This window comes from Lepus europaeus, chromosome 16 (assembly GCF_033115175.1).
Source record: "Lepus europaeus isolate LE1 chromosome 16, mLepTim1.pri, whole genome shotgun sequence".
Taxonomy (NCBI): domain Eukaryota; kingdom Metazoa; phylum Chordata; class Mammalia; order Lagomorpha; family Leporidae; genus Lepus; species Lepus europaeus.
Window position 1 is genome coordinate 84,185,049 of NC_084842.1, and position 18,926 is coordinate 84,203,974.

Genomic DNA, 18,926 nt, shown 5'->3' on the forward strand with positions numbered 1-18,926 from the left:
CATCAGCAACCACAAATAAAGTCACTACCATCATCATCCATAATATCATTTTCACCAAGTGCAAAATACAAGCAATAGCTTGGCTGAAACATATTGATCGTATTTCTTTGGAAAATCATGAAGCTTCCTCTGAGATACACTATTTGTCATAACTGTATTTTTAGCCAAGAATAATGAATAGCTGATAAAATGAAATATGGCTGGACATAATTGGCAAATGGAGAGCATTTTGCAGAAATCACTCAAAGTATTTTGAATTTCATTTCTAGTCATGGTTTATTTAACACTAGCTGTGTGCTCAAAGTCGGCCACAAAAGATTGATGATTTTTAGAGCAATTCCTAAGTGTAATATTATGTCTTGAAGAATTATGCTACTCTCTTTAAGGGTGTTGAGAAAGACGTTAGGAGGCATCAATGACAATTCAAGAATTACTAGCCATCTGCATTTTGTAAATCAAGAAGACAAGGGCTTCCCCATACATTCCCTAAAGGAACTACATGATCTTCAAAGACATTTACTAAAGTATTTGTAAAACTGTACTGTTTGTTGTTAAAAGGTAATGAATTTGTGAATATCCCTAAATTTTCTGAGGGAAAAAATGAAATAGCAGTAATAAAAAGAATCTACACACAGGACAATTTTGAAGTTTGGTTTTAGTATCTGTATTTCGGTTGGTATTTCCTGAAGGAGAATCATTTATTCTTTACATGGGGAAGTCAGACATGTTCTGTCTACAGAGTGTTGTTCTAAATAGTCCTCTAATGTCTTGAACAATATTATTAGGTCCACTCAGGGTATATGCTACTCCTAGGAAAGAATTTATTCTTTGAGAAGCTTCAGCTTTAGAAACTTGCGAAGAAGCTGATGTTTATTTTATGTGTCCTGCTTGCTTTACACACATCTTTCTCAGCTCTCTTCCTTTACTCCCTCTTGAATCCCCTCTCTTTCTTCCCTTGATCCTTCCCTCTCTCCCTCCTTCCCTCTCTCCCTCCTTCCATCTCTTCCTCCCTCCCTTCCTTCCTTCCTGTTTCTTTTCCTTCTGTCATCCCTTCCTCACTTCTTTTGTTTACTTTACCTTCTCTTCAAGCAGTGTGATAGTGTGAAATCAGTACACTTAGAGTTATTTTATTAAAGAAGTATTGGATTGAAAGGCAGAGTGCAATTATGGCATCCCCTGTAGGGTTTTCAATGACTCTCAAACAAGAATCAGCCCATTTAGGATCATGGACATATATGAATCTACCAATACCTTCTCCTGATTTTATTCCAGTAGGGCAGGCTAGAGTCCTTAGCACCCATCTGTACACCGAATCCTTCACCTTTTTCACTTCTTACCACTATTCCTTGGCTTCTTTCTACATAATCCACCAAGAAAGTCCTTTGAAGCCTCCCAAAGCTTGGACTCTGCTCTACACTTTACAAATATTTCTCATATTACACTGCATGTCCATTGTGTTTTCCTGAAGCCGCCCCTGAATTTCTATAGTAGGAGGAACCATACAGCAGGTCTCATATTGATTTATTTCCAGACCAATGTTATGCTAAATACTGTAGGGAAGTGGTCTGTTATTTAAAAAAAACAAAAACAAAACACTTATTTATTTATCTGAAAGAGTTACAGAGAGAGAGAGAGAGAGAGAGACAGAGAGGATATCTTCCATCTACTCTTTCACTCCTCAGATGTCTGCAAAGTTTGGGCCTGGGTTGGGCCAGATCAAAGCCAAGAGCCAGAAGCTTCTACCAGGACTCCATGTGGGTATCAGGGGCCCAAGCACTTGGATCATCCTCTGCTGCTTTTCCCAGGCCATTAGCAGGGAGCTGGATTGGAAGTGGAGCAGCCAGGGCATAAACTGGTGCTCATAGGGGATGCCAGCTTTGTAGACTGTAGCTTTATCTGTTATACCACAATGCTGACCCCAAAGTGGTCTGTTTTGGATTCCTTTATTAGATTCCCTTTTAATTCACTTTATCACCAATAGGCACAATGTTATAATTATGACATACTGTATTGCTTCCCTTGAGTACCAGGAAATTGAATTTGAGAGGCTTGCTCAGATGCTTTGTCCCTTTCATATCTAATGTGCTTTTGCTGTGGTACCTGTTAAGTCAGTCAATGCCTTGTTGCAGCTTCTGATATATTTATTCAGGTACTAAGTACATATTTAATGAAGAGAAGTCAGATTATGTGAACCATATTCTGACATGAATATCAGCAGACCTGTAATCTGGTCCTGGTTCGTCCTATGTTTAGATCTATGACTTTACACAATTAATTGAACATTTCTGAGTTTCAGTTGCTAGCTGTAAGTTGAGATGTGGTTATATGGTCCCTATAATTCCTTTCACCTCCAACATACTACAAAAGGCACTGAGCTAGGCATTATAGAAAGTTCTTGTGGTTAACAGAGTCATTTAAAGACCTACCCCTTTCTGCACACCATATTATGGACCAACTGACAGTAGCGTGTTAGACATCAAAATGCATTATCCACTTCCTTATACATCTTACTTAGAAAATTTAGCCTGGCCTTGAAATAAGAAGAGGAATTTCTAGCAAACATCCTGTGATTTTATTCCTATTACAGATGGACATTCAAGAGGACTTCAGGAAGCTTACTACATCACAGCAGTATTCAGTGGGGACTACTGTGGGGACTCATGTTGTAGATATGTTCCTTTAGAAAAAGCCCGAGGCAGTAACAAACACCAGCTTTAAATGTGATCAGTAGTGTTGCCAACAAATATCCAGTTTTCACACATAACTCTACTTCCTTCCATGCTGCAGGAAGTAGTGAGTGCTGGGTAACAAGAAAAGAGAAATCATGTCCCTCAGCATTTCCTGGAAAGATAAAAAGTTGAGAGGAATATGTTCTTGTAGACAAAGAAAAGAATAGGAGCACCAAGTGAGAACAGCATTCCATGCGCACACATGCACACACACTTATTCTATAGAATGCTTGCAAAAATGCTGGTTTTAACAGAAATTGTCAAAATGTGTTGCTTTCTAGAACCAAGAATCAACAAAACATCATTGTGATTTAAGATTTGTAGATATCCATTTGCAACTTGGAGCATTAATCTTCTGCTATCATTCTCATCTCATAAAATATTTATTAGTTAAAAAATCAGTTTTTAAAGGATATTCCTGGGTTCAGTTCTGAGAACTCATATCTCCTAGTAGAAACATTGACTAGACTTGATTTAAAGGCATAAAAATAGATATTTCTATAATAATTCCTTCAATGTCTCTGAACATTTGTGTCCCTGAACAAATAAACAAATGCAGAGTGCACTGGTATGATCTCTCTCCACTCCCCTAGTCAATACCTCACAAAATTTTCCCTTGGTTTATAGTGTTCTTCTCTCTCTTGCCTGCCTAGACATCCTTAAAACAAAAGCAAACTTCTGATTATTTCTCATACAAATTTCTCAGAGCATCTACCATGGTATCTTTCCAAATCCCTGAAATAACTATAAAGTTGTCTCCCTTTGTCCCCGTTAATTCTCTCCTTCTCCCTTTTTAAAAATTTATTTATTTATTAAACTTTTATTTAATGAATATAAATTTCCAAAGTACAGCTTATGGATTACAATGGCTTCCCCCCTCCCATAATTTCCCTCCCACCCGCAACCCTCCCCTTTCCCGTTCCCTCTCCCCTTCCATTCACATCAAGATTCATTTTCAATTCTCTTTATATACAGAAGATCACTTTAGTATATATTAAGTAAAGATTTCAACAGTTTGCCCCCACATGCAACACAAAGTGAAAAAATACTGTTGGAGTAATAGTTATAGCATTAAATCACAGTGTACAGCACATTAAAGACAGAGATCCTACATGATATTTTTTAAAAATTAATTTTCTATGCCATTTCCAATTTAATACCAGTTTTTTTTCATTTCCAATTATCTTTATATACAGAAGATCGATCTGTCTCCTTCTCCCTTTCTATCCTCAAAGTCTTATCTTCTAGTGTTTCTTGTTAGTGATTCATCATACTGTGTCCTAATTTTAATTTGTTTATCTCTCAAATCACTAGTCTGTGCATTGCTCAAAATAAATGATAAATACAAGTGAGATACTAAAGACAATTTTATACAATGAATGACAGACATTTTGGAAGATATTTTATAGTCAATTAAGTACTTTGTTTTATAGAGAGTTTTCTAATTCCAAATGTGTAAAGGTTGGAACTTCTAAAAACTTTTCCATGGGATAATACTTTGATTCAGGTGGCATATTTGTGGAAGTAAGCACAGGGACCATAGTAGGAGCGTGAATATATACAGTATTGCAGAAAATAAAGTAAATAAAAACTATATTAGTTAATTGATTAGTGCTGTTGAGCTTCAGTCTTCTTTGAGATCTCTGGAAAACTGCAAGGAGCAAACCACAGAATTATCCCATCCAGGAAGCAAGTATGCTACTTTTTTTTAAGCACTGAGAAAATGTTAATCATTTATTGGGAATTGCTTCTACATTGTTAAATCATTGACAACTTCAGCCCTAAGAATTTAGTTCTGATGGTGGCTCCCTATACAGCCATTTCATTCTTTTACAGGTATTACTTTAGTAACAGCTGTTTGTGTTCCATCATCTCTCATCTCCGCTCCTCTTCTTCCCAATTTTTAACAGCAAGCTTATTATTTACTTCTTATAATAGATGCCTTCGCAATTTTAAGTATATTTAAAATCTATTAACTTTTAAAATAAATTTTAGATAGCATTTCTTAGAATAAGGGTGATAGGGTCCCCATCCTTCTCTCAGAGAACAGAGGCTTCATTCAAGACTTTGAATGACACAATTTCACTTGCAGGATTCATACAAGTGTGTGTGGAGTCTCCCACTCAGTTAAATACTAAGTGTACAATGGAAAAGCAAAAAAAAAAAAAAAAATCAAGAATAATTAAGCAGAGGAAATTCAACACAAGCAAACCTAGAACACTGTTTCCATAATGAATATTTTCAGGCAGCCATGAGGCATTTCTATTTATCCTTTGCTGACTTGAAATTATTTGGAGTTCTTAATGCATATCCATGAATTCCATTTTCTTGGGCTTTTAATCCCAGATATAAATCTTATAGACAATCATGCTAATCTACTGGGAAGAATTCATAACCTCACACACTGACATTCAAGTTATGGTGACAGTTAAGATCATACCTGATGCATGCTCAAATGCCTAAAATACTCAAATAAAGCTATTGATATGGGAGGAATAAAATCAGAAGAGTGGGAAAAGAGGATTATGGAAATCTGTATTCAAGCTCTTGCTGCTGCATTTATAAAAATTAATCCTAAAATATAAATTGAGCACCTAGCATATGCTATCTTTATATTAAGGACCCCAAATCCCATTAAACTGGGTAATAAAAATGTCATCTTAAGTGTTAAAGTGATCATATTAAATGTTAAAGTGAATATACAGGTAGGATTAAGTGTTAAAGTGACCATATAAATAGGATCAAATGTTGGGTAATTATAATAGACAGAATTAAAAAGGAGATAATGTTCCGACATGGGAAGTAGTCCACACAGCAGACTCATAGAATGACAATTGCTTTAAGTAACATTCTGACCTCAGAATCAGCCCTTAAGGCTTCCTGGTCTAGCTGAAAAGCCGGTGAGAGCATTTAAGGCATGGAAAGCCAAGACCTTATGGCAAAAATTATTTTACATGAAGGATTTCTGTGAGTGAGACCCCAGCAGAAAGGAGTGACCATCAAAGAATATACTTTTCTCTAAAAGGAGGAGAGAAACATCCACCTTGCTTATGGCCTTGTCTAAATACTGATGGAGTTTGTGGATTCAAAAGGCTTCCATAGCCTCGGAAACTCATTTATCAAGAGCCTTGGGTGGTCTCTGACATCATACATAAGAATATTGATTGTTAAATTAACAACAGGAGTCACTGTGCACTAACTCCCCATGCAGGACCTCTGTCCTCAATGAGTTGTATTATGAGAGTTAACTGTGATACTTGTTCTCAAACAGTTTGTGTGTGTGTATGTGTGTGCAAATTGTTGAAATCTTTACTTAGTGCAGAGTTGGTCTTCTGTGTACAAAGTTAATTGAAAATGAATCTTAAAGGAGAATGGTCCCGGAAAGGGGAGAGGAAGAAGGAGGAGGGGTGGGAGTGCGGGTTGGAGGGTAGGTATGGTGGGAAGAATAACTATATTCCTAAAGTTGTACTTATGAAATTTGTATTTAAAAATTAATTAATTAATTAAAAAATAAAAACAAAAGAGAAAGTCATATAGTCATAAATATACGATAAGCAGAGCCGGGAGGAAGGGAGAAAATTTCCAACAGAATCTAGAGATGCATGTTGCATAGCATTTCTTGTAGACCAGGAGGCTTCCTGGAAACGGAGACAGTTTAATGAAAGCCTGAAGAGAAAATCTAGTAGAACACCAATCTGTTGTTATTGTTATTGTTGATGCTGATGTTGTGTTGCTTTTGAGAAGAATTGTAGTGGTTCATGTGAAAAGAAAAGCTTTTGAGGCAGACACCATTCATTTTGACAGATTGCTGAGACAGATGTGATAAAGTTAAATACCACCACAAATAATTTGTTGAGTCCAGAGCGGAGGTAACCAAACCTGTTTTCAAGTTTAGATGGTAAACATCAGTTTTGTATCAATCTGTTACATCTGTGGTTCTCCCTTGGTATTCATGGAGTATGGTTTGCAGGATCCCCCATCAATACCATAATCCATAAATGCTCAAATCCCATATCTAAAACTGAACAGTATTTGCAAATATGCCATTCGTATCCTCTGGAATACTTTTAGTCTAGTCACTTTTAGAATATCTATACCACCCATTGCAGTGTAAACGTTTTACCAATAATTATAGTATTGTATTGTTTAGGTGATAGTGGCCAAAAGAAGTGTGTTCATGTTCAGTACAGGTACCTTTTTTTTTTTTTCAAAAATTTTCAACCTTCTAATGGTGAAATTCACAGATGTGACACACACCTATGTGGAGGGTCAGCTGTACTTGTTTTCTCACGAGAGGCAGGTAAAGCCAGTATGTAAATAACTGGGCATGGCTATGCTCTGATACAATTTCATTTGCAAAGGTACTTTGTGTGCAGTAGTTTATAAACCCCTATTTGAGAAAAAAGTGGTCAAGAAGATTTTGAGAGATTTGAGACTAAGTAACCAGTACAAGACAGACTATGAATGATCCTGAATGGAAGTAACTTAGGTTCTCCTTTGTCATTCATGAGAGGTCATTGAGGGCTACAAGGAAATCAAGTAGAACACCAATCTGTAACTTTATCTTCCTCTTTCTTGTTTTAAAGTCAGGAGATATTGTGGTGAGACTAAGAGCAGAAAACCCAATAGTCAGGGCAAATGAGAGTGAGTTGAACTAAGCAGAGTGAGAACTGGCAGAAGGGGTGCATTTAAGAGACATGTCGGAAATGGTTAGTGAAAAGGGATAGAGAAAGAACTCAAGAATGATGCCAGGATTATGGCTTGGGTAACAGGTTAGATGTTGAGATCACTAACTGAGAGTGGGAAGTTGGTGGGGGGGCAAGGTTAAAGGTAGAAATAGCAAGTTTGGTTTTAAATAAGTTGCCTTAGGCTTATCCATTCCTCCCTAGTAGGCAAGATTACCAGATGAAATACAGAACCTCCATATTAATATACATGAATAATATCATTATAAATATTTCCAAAATATTCCATGAGACATGTTTATTTAAATAATTATTTTATATGAAATGCCAATTAGTTGAGTATTTTGAGTTATTTGTTATGTATGAAAATCTACAAGTGTACAGTTGATACAGACTTTTAACTAGGAAAGAGAGACACGCATGTAAAATATAAACATTGTAATGATCTGTGTTCAGTTGATGAAAGCTCTGTGCTAAATAGCTCTCTGACCTGTGTCAAGCTGACCTAATCTCCGATCCATGTAATTGATTTTCTTTAGCCTTTTATGCTTTTAGGTAACAAATATCTTAGTAAACTTCCTTAAGTATATTTCCCTATTAGTGTTCAGCTACTACAAACCAATTTACTGTAATTTCAGAGTTCTCTGCCATATTGAATTTAGAGAAACAATAAGTTATCATTTACATGTAAAAGTCTCTCATTATGCTTATTTCAATCCTTTTATAAAAATGAATGGCCATCCACTATGATATAGAAATATTTATTTCTCCAACACTACTTTCTTGTGTTTATTCACTTTGGTCACAGTAAGCTATATTTGGACCATAAATTTTGATTTATACTCAAGTCACACTAAGCCAATATTGATTTGGTTGAACATATTTGATGCATTGCATTTCTGAATGCTACAGCTGCCTACAGAAGAGCAAAATTATTTCTCCTTCTTTTTATTCCCAAGGGAGCTTCATGTTTGCAAAAACAATCACATTCTATTTCCATATAGGTTTAAAGCCCAGTTCTAAATAGTCAGTCAGCAGAGGATAACAAATTCTTCTGTCCTTTGGAATAATGCAGTATAGGTTCACAAGCTCCATTGATTGAAGGAAACTTGTAAGATAATTCATTGACTCTTTTAGAATTTAACAATACTGATTGCTATGGCAAACTATATTTTGAGGCATTTAATATCCTTATTATAGTCACCATAGGTAATGAAGTTAGAGCTCAGAATGTCTAATTTTGAGTGAAGGAACTAATATTAAGCACAAATGTTGTGGCCTCAAAGTTTATTATTTTTCTATAACACCTCTTATGTTCCTCTGATTTCATAGGCTTTCCTTGCTAAATAGTGTCATTTCCAAGGAAGTAATAAATCATATAACAGAATAAATCTAGAAGAGATTTAAAAAGTGAAAGGCCAACAGAGCATCTCTCAAAGAATTAGAATAAATGATCTGAAGACCTAGAAATATAGGACTGCTGAAAACAAATGATAATTGCTTATTGTATATAACTGAATCTTAACTTTAGAACTGTGTCCTTTTCTATTATTGGATCTGTAGGTATCCAGATGTGGGCAATAGGGATTCTGAAGGGTCTGGAAACTAACCAAGGAGACACTTGAAAGAGCTTTAGGCATTTAGGTGGAGAAGAGAATATAAGTAAGGTTGAACGTTATGTAGAACAGAGGAGATGCATTCTTTATAATCCAAAGGCCAGTCAGCCACCATATCTTGATGGGAAGGCAGCAGGTGAGAAAGCAGAGAGAACAAATGATAAGCTGGGAAAGGCTGACAATACCTAAGAAGCACTTTCTGTACACCAACGAATTTAAATATGCAAGCTCTATTCATCTATTAATGTGCTTAGATGTCTTGATCTGCCAACTTGATGGATCTCACACTGCACTCAGTATGCATTGCATCTTCTAATCACTTTCGCACTAAATGCACACACACACACACACAAAGTTACAAAAAGTGAGACTTTCCTAAAGAATCATAGAAAAAACTATAAATATGAATTTGTCATTTAGGTTTTTTTGTCCCTATTACGCACCACTTAATCTCTTATTGGCTGGACATGCAGGTGGCAGTGAGCATCTATTGTTTCACTGTCCAGCATCTTCTTCCTTTCCTTATAGTGCCAGCATTTCTAGTTTTTGTTAGTAATCTTTCCTTCCCCACTCAAGCCTGTACAATTTAGATGGTTCAGTTCTGGAACTGTTAGAGGGGTAGTGATAGTTTCCAGAAATGAATTTCACGTACACATCTTTGTGGCTATGTCATCACATAAGACAAAAGAATAGGTGAGCCATTCAAGGATGGACAATGAATGTTAGATTAGGCTATCTCTTCTCTCTTTTTTCCTCCTTCTCTCGATCCATCCTTTCCTTTCTTCCTTCCACCATCACTTCTCCCCTCTTCCTCTTTTTCCTTCTTCTCCTTTTGCTTATCTTTCCTCACTGGATCCAATGTAATGAGCATGTGAGTCTTTAGATGCCAGATGTGGCATTTAGAAATGGAATTATTGGGGCTGGAACTGTGGCATAGTGGGCAACGCCAGCGCCTATAGTGCCAGCATACCATATGGGCGCCAGTTCAAGTCTTGGCTGTTGTACTTCTGATCCAGCTCTCTTCTATAGCCCGGGAAATCAGTAGAAGATGGCCCAATACCTTGGGCCCCTGACCCACGTGGGAAACCTGGAGGAAAATCCTGGCTCCTGGCTTCGGATCAGTGCTACTCCAGCTGTTGTGGCCAACTGGGAATTGAACCAGTGGATTGAAGACCTCTCTTTCTGTGTCTCTCTGTCTCTGTCTCTCTGCTTTTCTGGCTCTCTCTTTCTCTCTCTCTCTCTCTCTCTCTGCCTCTCCTCTCTGTGTAACTCTGACTTTCAAATAAATAAATAAATCTTTTAAAAAAGAAATGGAATTATGGAATTGTCTTAAAATAATTGGTCAAAAATTAGAATGGGGCTTGAAGGGAGAAAATAGACAGTCAACCACTGAAATTCCTTTAAGCTTTTGGATGCAGTAAAGAGGGATACCAAGGAAAGTCTTGAATTACATGGGTAGCTGAAAGTACTTCTAAATGAGATAGTTTTGAGAAACTTCCTATCATGTATAAGATAAAAGAGAAATGTGTTTCCTTGGGCACTCATCCACTGAGCTGTCATTTCTGGATCATTTTCTTGTTTCTCAAACTCTAGAGTTCATCAATTCTAATCTGAAATTGTTGCAGCAGTCTACCATAATTTGAAGAACTGAATACTTATAAATATCTGCAGGTAATAGTGTAGACAGAATGTCTACAACTTTTCCAATGTCCCAACTTTTCCATTGAGGTTTTATATTTACTGATCCAGAAATACAATTATATAGGTAGGAAATGGGCCACTTTGAAGAATTTGCTCATTCTATACATCCTTAAATAGGCAAATTTTATTTAGTGAAATTTTGCTGTAGTAAACTACTACTACTAGTAGAATTCACACTGAATGGCAAAGAAAGCTCATTTATAAAACCCCTTATATTCCATATCAGTTTTGATTTCTTAGGCAGGATATGGCTTTCCTGAAGCTGAGTTTATTTCTCTTTAAAATTTAATTAATATTTCTGAATTTTAAAAAAATTATGTATATAGATTAAGTTAAAACAGAGATTTGGAGAGCCTAAGTCACTAGCGAAAACACTCTAAAGGGTCAATACATTATGGTAAAATATAATGTTTAAGATTGAACAAACTGATAGAATCAAATTAGTGGAGGATCATTAATTCTGTCAAGAACTTGACTATTAGTCATGATTATTATTTTCCTGAGCATAGGCTTTGCTATGATGTGAGCATCATCTGTCATATTCATTAATGACTCTCCAGTATTTAGCACAAAGCCTGGAAACATATGGCATGCTTAACCATTATTCCATGAGTGAATGAAGGAAGGAAGGACTGGACATTTTTTAAAATATATACACCATTCTCTGATAATCTCAAGTTTTTTATTCTTAGTAATTTGTATGAAGATTTGATCATTGCTCTAATTTCAAATGATTGAGAAATGTGCCAGTGGAGTGAACAATCAAGGAAGGAAAAACAGATTAAATTATAGAATCAAAGTAATGGAAATATTCCCAGAATTCAGCAAGTCCTCTTCAGGGTATCCTTATATTCCAGTTTTCCTTAAAATGTCCTGATTCAAATATATTTTCAGAAAAAAAAAAACCTATAAATGAACTGCCTTTTACTTTAAAAAGGGTAGCGTTTTGGATATTAGTTTATATAGGACCTAAATGTTACAAGTTCAGAAGACATTTTTCTCTAAACGATTAGCAAAATGAATATTGTCAAATGACAAGAAGCCCAGAAAATCATGATGTGGTTTAATGTATCACTGAACAAGCCAAATACCAGAAAATGTTTATGTGCATCTTCCTAATTATGTTTCAACAACCTCTTGTTACCCAGTACCATAACAGCAAACAATCACTAATTCCATTTTCTATGTCCCTAAAGGGAATCTTGTGAATATTTGAAGAGCACTATGTATCCTCATTAGGTCTTCACATTTTCATGCAAAACATTTCTAAGTCCTTTAATTTTCTTTCACAATTTGTGTTTTCCAATGTCTCAAAATTCTGGGCTCATTCTCCTTGATGAATATTCTGTTGCCAATTATAGTGTAGAATATCCAAGTGTTTTTGTCTTTCATTATACATTTCACTTTGCTTTTCTCTCTCTCAGCATCCCTTTCTCTCTTGCCTTATACCTCTCTCCTTTCTCTCTCTGCATCTCTTTTTCTCTTGCCTTATCCTTTTCCTGTTTCCTCCTGTGTGTCTTGGTCTTGCTCTTTCAGTCTATCATGATCTTGCACTTTATTTCTTTCACTGTTATGGTTCCATTCCTCTGTCTGTCTTTTGAACTATACTCTATATTTGTCTTCCCTCTCCTTTTGTTTTCAAAAGCAGTCCCTCTCTTACGATTTTCCTGTCTTCTCTTTGTCCTTCTCTAGGTATCTTTCTCTCTGAGGCAACTATGTGTCCATAAGTAAGAACCTGTCATTAATATAGTGTAGCTCCTCCCCATTGTGACTGAACTGCTGACAGCTCAGAGCAAAGCAAATAGCAAGCACAGGAATTCAAAAGTCTGATTTGTTGATTCTAAGAGTAACGGGTCTTGTTTTCCTCTGTATTAAGTTTCCATTTTCCAGCATCTCACATTGGGTTTTAGAGTTCTGTGAAACAATATTACAGATTTTCCTGTTACCATCACACCTAGCATTCAGCAGATCTGATCCTTTAGCAAAAAGAATAATGAGCTTTCAATGAGATTTTAAGTGTGAAATTAACTCAAATAGAAAAAGTTTGCATTCTGAAGAAGGCTAGAGGAACAAGGAGAATTAAATTACAAAGGCAGAATGGGCTTGCCCTATAGGTAGACATTGTTTGGATGCTGAGAGAGTAAGTTCAGAATGGAATATAACAAAACACAGCAGTTATGACACTTAATGAGTCTCTCATTAAATTTGTGAATAATTGTAAAGACCTACTGAAGTTCTCAATAAAACATGGCATTTGGGGCTATATATGCATCGCCATGGAGGTCTATTCACCAGTTTTTAAAAGAATAATTATGTAGTGCTCAGTATGTTACTGGCATTGTGCTAGGCATTTTCACAAATTTTAGAAACTTTTCATTTCAAGATAGTCCCAGTCTTATAAAAGAGTTGCGATAATAATGCACACTTTTGGTGAAACAATTGTTTTCAACTGAGAGTAATTATTGTATCGTTTACACTGAATATATTTGGCAATGTTTGAATCTTTTTCAGTTATTACAGCTGAGTAGAAATGGGCTACTGGCATCTAGTGGGTAAGGTCCAGGAATGCCCAACAAAGAAAGGTATCCACCCATGCTGAAATTGAGTAACTAGCCATATACCCTTTATCCAAATTCTCAATGTTAACTTTTTGCATACTATACTGAGGAATTAACATTGAAACAGTCTAATTTTGAAACAGTCTAACATGGAAACAATCTAATCCATAGTCTTTAATCAAATTTGCCAGTCATCTCACCAGTACCCCTTTTCTGGCCCAAAATGTAACCCAGAGTTAATCTATTAGTTGAGATATTAAATTTCAAGTATTTCTTTATTTGTGTTTCACTACCTTTACACTTTTGAAGATTGTTGGACTGATATTTCTTTCAATTTTGTAGAATATTTATTTTAAAGTTCAAGTCCTTCCATGTTCATGCATTGGAAGAATTAATATCATCAAAATGTCAGTAATACCAAAAGCAATTTTCAGAGTCAATGACATTCCAATCAAAATTTTTAGGACATTATTGTCAGATCTAGAAAAAAGTAATGCTAAAATACAATGGAAACTCAAGAAACCCCAAATAGTTAAAATAAGCTCAAACAACAAAAACAAATCCAGAGACAAAATAATATCAGATTTCATGACTAACTGTAGTGCAATTATTAATAAAACAGCCTGATACTGGCACAACAGTAGACATGTAGACTAATGAATAGGATAGTAACCCCAGAAATTTATCTGCACACCTATAACCAACTACTCTTTGACAAACAATCTAAAGTAAATCCCTAGAGAAAAGACAGCCTCATCAACCAATGGTCCTGGAAAATTAGATCTACACATGCAGAAGCATGAAACAAGATCCTTATCTTATATGTTCTACAAAAAGCAACTTAAAATCAATTAAGAATCAAAATCTATGACCTGATGCTGTCAAGTTTCTAGAGGAAAACATCACAGAAACTCCACAAGACATTGATATAGGCAAATATTTCTTTGAAAAGACCCCAGAGCACAGGAAGTGAAAGCAAAAATTGACAAATGAGATTACATCAAGCTGAGACACTTCTGCACTGCAAAGGAAAAACACAATAAAATAAAGAGGAAGCCAACTTTACAACCTATGCAGCTGATGAAGAATTAATATCCAGGACCTATGAAAAGTTCAAGAAACACAAAAACAACAAAACAAACAATCCAGTTAAAAGTGTGTAAAATATTGAACAAGCATTTTACAAATGATGCAATTCAAATGGCCAACAGACACATGAAAAAATGTTCAATGTCACTAACCATCAGCTAAATGCAAATCAAAACCACAATGAGGTTTGACATCACCTCAGTTAGAAAGACCGTCATCGAAGAATAGTAAAAAAAAACCAATAAATTCTAGTGAGGATGTGAGGAAAAATGTACCCTAATACACTGTTGATATGAAAATAAGCTAGTACAACTATTATGGAAAATAATATAGAGATTTCTCAGAAATCAGAAAATAGATCTACCACATGACGCAGCCATCCCACTCCTGGGAATTTACCTAAATTCAATGAAATTAGCATACGAAAGAGTTAGCTGCACTCCTATGTTTGTTGGAGCTCAATTCACAATAGAGAAGACATGGAATCAACCAAAAGGTCAATGGGCTGATGATTGGATAAAGAAAATGTGGTATATATGCCCTATGAAATAATACTTAGCAGTAAAAAAAATGAAATCCTGCCTTTTGTAACAAAATGGATGTAACCTGAAACCATTATGTTTAGAGAAATAACCACTCACCAATGACCAACATCACATTTCCCTGATTTGTGATAACGAATATACAGAGTACAAAAAATGTAATGTATTTGAGAGAAATTGACATTTTGAGATTTGATTATAATTTTCCATATCTATACACTTGATGAACAGTGGTTTTTCTACTTATTACTTGTTGACTTCTTTATTAATTGAGGGTAAAGCTTGTAATTATAAAAATAAAATGAAAGTATGTCATTATAAAAATTAAAAGAAAAAAGCAAGGAAGGAGGAGGGAGGGCAGGAGCATAAGCAGGAGGTAGTATAGGGTGTGAAGTATTATTATGCTCTTAAATATGTATATATGAAAAACATGAAATTTGTTCTCCTTATGTAAATAAAAAGGAACACCAGATAATGTATTAACAAATGATATTTCTCTTCAGTTGTGATGTTAATTTTGATCACTTGACTACAGTAGCATCTTCAAGTTTCTGTAGCATAATGTTATATTTTTCTCCTATGTATTTAATAAGCTTCTTGCAAGAGTTACTGTTAGACATCATAAATATCCTCTGGTTAGTCATATATTCACTCACTGATTTCAGTGCTCATTCAATTTTTTTGCCTAAAATATACTCCTTTATGGAATGGGTGGTTAACCTGGTGTACACACATAAGCATGTATTTATCCACAGATAAATACATATTCATATTCATAATATATAAATATAAATACATATAATCACAAATTTATCTATAGACTTCCTATTTTAATAAAACACCAAAAGTTACAGTCTAATTTTTCTTCTTTCCGTTTATATAGTTTTTTCTCCAGGTAGTGAGAAATTCAGATATTATTTGCAAACTACCTATTGACACCATCATAAAATATAAATCAAGTAGTTTAAGCAATGCTTACTAACACTAATGTAAAAACAAATTAACATTACATTTTTATTTATTATTTTTGGTCTTTTTTCTTGGCATATATAATAAAAACACCATTTTTTCCTCAAAATTTTTAAAGGATTTTCCTCTTTCAGTTGGTGTTATATAACTTACTTTTGATAATTACATGTATTTGCCTCTATTTTCATTCCAATTTGAGTTTATCTCTTCATTATTACTACTTTTAGAAATTTTCTTAATTATAGGAAGTATACAAATTTAGAATTATAGAGGCCAACACTGTGATGTAGAAGGTTTGTGTTGGCTGCTCCACTTCCAAAATAGCTACCTGCCTGGGTAAATCAGTAGAAGATTGTCTAAGTGTTTGGGCTGCCAACACCCATGTGGGAGACCTGGAAGAATTTCCTAGATCCTGGATTCAGCCTGGCTCAACCCCTGCCATTGCAGCAATCTGGGGAGTGAAAATCGTTCTATCTCTCCTTCTCTCTCTGTAATTCTGATTTTATTTTAAAAAACAGAATTCTACAAAATTGATACTCAAGAAGTCTCACTACTCACACTTCTGTCCTATTCATCTTAAAAGGAATTGAATGCTAAAGGCTGTATTTTTCATGACTTCCGTTGAAATTACTTATATACTTTCCCTATATCTTTATTGTCTCTCTGGAACACACTGTAAATTACAGACTCCTCAGGCTGGCATAAAAGTTGCATTAAAATCAGACTAATTACCTCCTTGCTTGTCAGTCGCCAGTCTCAGTCTCCCATTTTACACTCTAATTTAAAGTTACACTGAATGATAACATACAGCGGTTAACCAGGGGCACTTGGCTTTCTTTCATGGCTGGTGCATTTTTACAGACAGATCTGTCAGTGGCTTGTGAGCCATCCAATTGGGAAAACCCTCTTGATGTTCCAGTTAAGTTTCACCTGCTACACGACAAACAACTCTCTAAGAACAAATGAGTTTTACTATTGAATTCAATACAAATGTAATTGTGCAATTCTATTCATATGCTCACTGATGTTCAATATACTCAACAATAAAGAGAGAGAGAGAGAGAGAAGGAAGGAAGGAAGGAAGGAAGGAAGGAAGGAAGGGAGGGAGGGAGGGAAGTATCATTAAATTCTTAAAATTGTATGAACTACATTGAATCTGTTCTCTTTGTATTAATATCACGTTAACATGAGAATTGAAGAGAACTGTGCTGCAGCAATTATCATACATCTGATGTGATCCTGAGAATCTAAGGTTTTAATAAATTGTTTTTAAAAATAAACAAATATATGTGCGTGTATGTGTGTTTGTGTGCTCAATGATAAAATTGTAGGAATTTCAAAATTTGTACCTGAGCATTGCTTGTAATACAGTCTAATTATTTTCTTATAAAATGCTATTTATAAATTCCTCCCAACTACAATACTTATTCTATGTTTTAGACACCAAGAAAATGTAAAGATTATTTCTGCATTCCTATCAAATCTATTTAATAATATTAATTTGATAGTGCATTTACTTTCACTAAATCTAAAGATTACTTGAAAGCCAGAAAGAGATCAAGAGAGCAGGAGAGTATGTGACAAATAGAGAGAGTGAGAGAGAGAGACAGAGAGAGAGAAAGATTCTGCTTGTTCACGGGTCAAAGTCAGGAGTCCAGAATCCCTTGAAATTCTCACACGGGGTGGTTAGCAACTCAAGCATTTAAGCCATTGCTTGCTGCCTCCCAGGATGAATTAGTAGAGAGCTAGATAGGAAGCAGAGTAGCCTGACTTGGACAGTACACAAATATGGGCTGCCATGTTCCACTGAGCCAAAAATGCCTAACTCAACCTTTATTTTTTAAGATTCTACTTTTATGTGATTTAGTAAGCATTGACCTTTATTCCTAAGCTAGATAAATTTGACTTCAGTCAGAATATGTACAGGGCAAACATCCTTTCTCCCTCTTAGACTTTTTGTATTTTTTAAAATATTTATGGAATTGATAAAGTTCCCAATTTCAGAGGTATGGATGTAACCCCGGCATTTCTGTGTATTTAATTTTCTTGTGATTAACTGATTTTCGTGGCATTAGCTTACAACATAGGGAAGTCGTATGTTATCTTGATTTTGGTTAACATCCATGTCAATATTAGGTTACATGAATACTAAGTGCACAGAATTGTATGTGCTAGTAAATAGTAAAATTTGAGGCCAGCTTTTTGGTGTAGTAGGTAAAACTCTGGCCTGCAACATCAGTGTCCCTTGTGAGTACTGCCTCAAGACTCAGCAGCTGTACTTCTAATCCAGCTTCCTGCTCATGAGCATGGGGAAGCAGCAGATGGCTCAAATGCTTGGGCACCTGCACCCATGTGGGAGACCTGGAAGAATTTCTGGGTACCTAGCTTCGACTTCACACAGTCCCTGCTATGGTGGGTTTTTGGGGAGCGAACCAGTGGATGGAAGATCTCTTTCTCTCTCTATAACTCTGACGTTCAGAGTTGATAAAAAGAAATCTTTTTAAAGGCTAAGCTCTTTGCTAATAGCTTGAGTCTGAGTCATTTGAAGGCTCATTCTCTCAGTTTTCTGTGCAGGAATATGTCAGACAAACCACACAGCTTCAGTGCTTCCCCTGAGCTGGGACCTAACCTCCCTTGGGTGTAAGGACAGGAAATAGTATCATGTTGGCAGTAATAATAGCAGTAGTGATAATGCAAACGTTTTCTGGGTTCCTTTTGTCCTAGGCACAGTAAGTACTTAGAAATTTACTTCTGTTGTGTCAATAAAATTTCCTAAAGCACTTTAAATATTTATTTGTTTATTTATTTATTTTTTGACAGGCAGAGTGGACATTGAGAGATCGAGACAGAGAGAAAGGTCTTCCTTTGCCGTTGTTTCACCCTCCAATGGCCACTGCGGCCGGCGCGCTGCGGCCGGCACACCACACTGATCTGAAGGCAGGAGCCAGGTGCTTCTCCTGGTCTCCCATGGGGTGCAGGGCCCAAGCACTTGGGCCATCCTCCACTGTACTCCCTGGCCACAGCAGAGAGCTGGACT